Genomic DNA, 5,040 nt, shown 5'->3' on the forward strand with positions numbered 1-5,040 from the left:
GTCACATATAACGCCCCCACAGTTGAAAGGGCAAGCATGTTTGGTGTGACGGGGATTCGAACCCGCGACCCTCAGATTGCGAGTCGAGCGCCCTAACCACCTGGCCATGCCGGGTCCCAATCGAACAGAAACTCTAAATGTTACACAAAATAAATAAATATTTAAGACGGGTGTTTTACGAACTTCTCAAAGAACATGTACACAAATTCAGAGGTTTTTGTTCATTTTTATTTTTCTTAAGTCTTTCTAAGTAATTTTTGAATTTAATGACTTAGTAATCGTAGGACACAATCCATAGTTTCATATATTTATTATGGCGTATGATCAGACACCTTTTTAACCGTTAGGAAAATCTACAAAATTATAATTACAGTGATTTTCTATAACATTCAAATTCAAACACGACAACATAATGGAAGGAAAACGAGAAACACAGAGATTAAAGTATTTATAAAAACATAATGCTAAGAAAACTCCTAACAATTTGACATTAATAACCTTGACCTTCGTCTTCCATAAAGGGTTACAGTAACTATCTTTTTAATTTCAACTTGATATTTTTGTTAGTTAGAAAAATATCTGTATTTCCATTTTTGATGAAATTCGCCTCATGGCCAGACTCAGTGTCTAAACTGCTAATTAACTATTATGTACGTCCATGCATAAATGTGAATTATTTCTTTGTTATAAAATAAAGCATGTCTTTAGATGTATGCTCTTCATAATGATCTTTAAAATCAAGCCTAAGGCTGCTCGGCGGGCATAAGCAACACTATAGCGTTTTCCTCTTATGAACGGTGAGTTTCACGTATGGGTTGAAATAATCAGGAACGAAAAGCTCTAATGAAAGAAAAGGGAAAAGATTTTGTTGTACATTACTTAGCGAAACATCCCATGTAAAAATGTGAAATCTGTACACTTTGCAACAACGTATCTAGTCTCGCAATATATTACATGATTTCCATTAAAAAGAATGCGGACATTGAAATCCCTTTACCGTAAAGCTGTAGCGATCGGATATTCATCGTTGCCATTGTTAGCAGCACATAAAATCCTCTAAGTCTAATTATTAATTAGTTGCTTTTGTTTTAAACCGTCACTAAATACTACTTTGTTAGTATCCTGTCTATTGCCGTTTTCAGGAAAGTCTTGAGAGGGATTATAAAATTGTAAAGGACAAAGTGCATCCTTAACATACAAGACAAGGCCTAATTAGAGCACACAAATTATCAGACAAAACATAATTAGCTTTCTACTTTCATCATTACGTAATCAGAAAGATCTTTTAAACCATCTCACCTTATATTATTGAGTTATTAGCATGAAAAGATCGTTGTACCTTATTGTATAAAATTCCTTTTAAATGTAGAGCCACATCACTGCTGTAATTTAAATACTCTCATTTAAAGTATTTAAATAGTCAGTTATTTGTTTCTTTTTTTCTCTTGCAAAACAACTTGATAATGTCTAAACCATACAGACTGCCAGGTTAATTTTTAGATTAGCTTTAAGTACATAGTTTGCTCTGAGGTAAGGAGTCTAAAATGGAACACAGTATTCCAGTTGTGGCCTAACCAATGAACTATACAAAGGATTATAACTTCTTTAGATTTATGTTCATTATTTCTGTTCATACAACTTAAAATCATATTTTCCATGCTGCTAGCAACATCATTTTACGTGATTTAACTGTATGATCAATTAGAACTCCAAGATCCTTTTCTTCCATAAATTTATTAAAGTTATTCCCATCTTTGAAAACTGTGGGGTAAATGTTATCTGGCTTCCATAAAATTATTAAAGTTATTCCTATCTTTGAAAACTGTAGGGTGAATATTATCTGGTCGAGGTACTTTATCATTCTTTAAACTTCCCAATTTTCTCTGAAGAAATTCTGAATTGATGTAGTCATCTTGTTCAACCTCGTTTCCATCTAACAACTATTCAGGTAGAAGAATATTACTTAAATCTTCATTTGTAAAAAACCGAAGAAAAAGTAAAATTTGATAACACAGCCATCCCATAATCATCATATATATTAGTCTTTCAGTATCATCCCTCCAAGGTCCTACTCTCATCCTAACATTTTGCATACCCTTAATGTACTTAAAGAAATTCTTACTATTTATTTTTATATTTTCAATCAACTTTTTTTTCATATAATTTTTTATTTCTTAATTTCCTGTTTGACCAATTATCTTGATATTCTACAGTCCTTCAAATCTCCTACCATTGCAGTGAATTTATAATGCCTTTCTTTAATTTTATCCTTTGCATTATTTGTGAACCAACCTAGGTTTTTACTTCCAGCCGCCCTTTTTTGTCTATAAGGAATATGAATATCTAGAATATATATATATCAATTTATTTTTAAATTTGTTTCCACACTTGATCAGAATCTCCAACTAATTCAGTTGCCAAATTGAAAACGCATAATTTTTGTCTCATTTCTAAAATTCGCTTTTATGAAATTTGGAACCAAAATTGCATTACTCCTTATATTCATATGCAGAAAAACATCAAATGTAATTGGCCAAAGATCTCTTCCATTCAGATGTTCGCCAACATCTACTCTATCAATTATTTCTTTATCAGAAGTGAACAATAAATCTAAAATGGCATTGTTCCTAGAAGTTCCCTAACCAATTGTTAACGAAAACCATCCTGAACAGTTTCTAAAAACTTACCTCCCTTATGACTGTAACATTTCCTAATCAATGTACTAGAAATTAAACCTCTCATCAATACACAATGTAGTGTGTCGTGTTGCCAAAACAACCTGCTGCAGGACACACTGTGTTTTGTTAACAAGAGTGATAGTTTAGCGATTTTTCACCTTCTGTATCTCGGACTGTGTTAATCCAAATTATTACATATTTTCACTGGAAATGCTCGACTTCGTACTTCACATACCATATTTCAAGGCAATCCATAAAGAAATATTTGAGATATAACATCTCCAATTTTGATTGAGTTTCTTCCCCTTTTTTGCACCAAAAGTACGGAAACTTTATTTGATATAAAAACATACTTAAATGTTATGGATTTTTTTCACATTTGGTGCATTGATAGATGTTTTCAACCTACAATTAGGAGTCTCATTTGGTGTAAATATAAGCCATATGTGTAAAGTTATTCAACAAAAACCGCTAATATTTAACGAAAATGTTTGCGTACGCCTACGCAAAAAGTCACGTAAGCTAGCGGTCTAACATTTTTACTACAGCTTTACTTAAGAATAAAAGTGGACCATGTTTAGTTTTTGTCATTCGGATTAAATACCGCTGATTTAGAGTGGCAAAACTGTAAGGTGAAAGGACGTGCATATACATAAGTATTGGTTAGGCCAAGTAAACTAGATTACCCACCATCATGCCCCAAGTTGAACAAAAAATGCGGCCTGACTAACTAATAAATGAATATTTGCTGTAAAATTTTTATCAATCATTCATTTAAGTCGCATGCTCAATTCTTTTTTTTTTGTCTGCATCTTTTTTTTTTCACATGAAGATGTTTTTGGTTAGATTATTATAACCTTATTGACAATATAATGCATTATCTCCCTGTAGAATTTTCACTAATTTCATCATTTTCGTGTGGTTGTCTGTAATAAATTTTAACTAAAAGCCTTCTCCCCTATAGCCACTAACAGAAACCCAAATATATCTAACCTTATTGCTATTAGCTTTAATATCATCAACTTGAACAACCCATAGCTCACATTTTGCATATAAAGCCACTCCTCTCACTCTTTTTTCTAGTACTCTATCCCTACTAAACAACTTATAACACTACATTTCAAAGAAATTTATTTCATCCTAAATGGCTATATTTAGCCATATTTCAGTCATTCCCATTATATCAAAACTCTGTGTTCTGACCAGTAGTCTAAACTCATTCATTTTATTTCTTATACTTCAAGTATTACAATAATACCTACCACTTTTTTACCTTGTTCCCACGCTATACATCTTTCTAAATCTTATTTTTTCTTTATTATTATGACCCTCTCTACTGCTTAATACTTGTTTAAAATTGCCCTTACAGTAAGTTAATAGCTCTTGCAAACAAGCCAACCTCTTCCTTGTTTAAATGTAAGCTATCCATTCCGAAAAGCTTCCTTTTGTCATTAAACTTATCCCATAAATGTAGCGACCTACTTATAAATTTACTCCCACTGTTAGATCTTGGCAGTATCCCTGACAGAATTGAGTTATTACAGCCCTTTATTTGAATGCCTTTATTAATGCCTTGTACTTAACAATTAGCTCCTCTGATCTACCATTGCCTACAGCATTAGCCCCTATGTGAATTACAAAGACTGTATCTCTACAAATAGTACTAATATTCTTTACTGTATCACTTAATTTGTCAGTTATATCCTCCACATCTGCTCCTGGATTGCATAATCCAACTCTTTTCACCCTATTTAGCCCACAGACTATCCACTATCTTATATCAATAACATCCTTATGTTTTTCATTCCAATCCCTATCTGTCCCTTTTGTTATACTTCCCTCCTCAAGTTCACCATTTACATAAACTAATGCTGAAATATGTTCTTTATCAGATTCACTATTTATAATTAAATCTATCACCATTAACCCTACTACTACTACTGTTTCCAACATACTGAAAGCCATCATTAACCCCTTTATCCTTCGTATACAAAAGACAAATGTCCTCTTTAAATCCTGCTATCATCTCTCTTAGTTTACCCTTTTCATTTTTCATCACCTCTACTCTGTTTAAAACAGCCTCAGATTTCTCCTACAAATTGTACATACCAATTTTACAACTTCACTGCTAACTTCCTTAAATGTGTATATCAACCTTTTTTTCTTGCACTATCGCACCGTACAAACTATGGGCGATTAACAAGTACACTACTTTTTAACTATTGTAGCCTAATGTTAGGGCCCGGCATAGCCAGCTGGTTAGGATACTCGACTCGCAATCTGCGGGTCGCGGGTTCGAATCCCGTCTCTCCAAACATGCTCGCCCTTTCAGCCGTGGGGGCGTTATAATGTGACGGTCAAT

At 33.0% G+C, this 5,040-nt stretch overlaps 1 long non-coding RNA gene across 2 annotated transcripts in view; it reads left to right on the forward strand.

Moving 5' to 3' along the window:
• The window catches only part of LOC111088316, a 66,324-nt gene that overhangs the window by 21,766 nt on the left and 39,518 nt on the right, over nucleotides 1–5,040 (forward strand). The window lies entirely within an intron of this gene.

This window comes from Limulus polyphemus, unplaced genomic scaffold, assembly GCF_000517525.1.
Source record: "Limulus polyphemus unplaced genomic scaffold, Limulus_polyphemus-2.1.2 Scaffold92, whole genome shotgun sequence".
NCBI classification, from domain to species: Eukaryota; Metazoa; Arthropoda; class Merostomata; order Xiphosura; family Limulidae; genus Limulus; species Limulus polyphemus.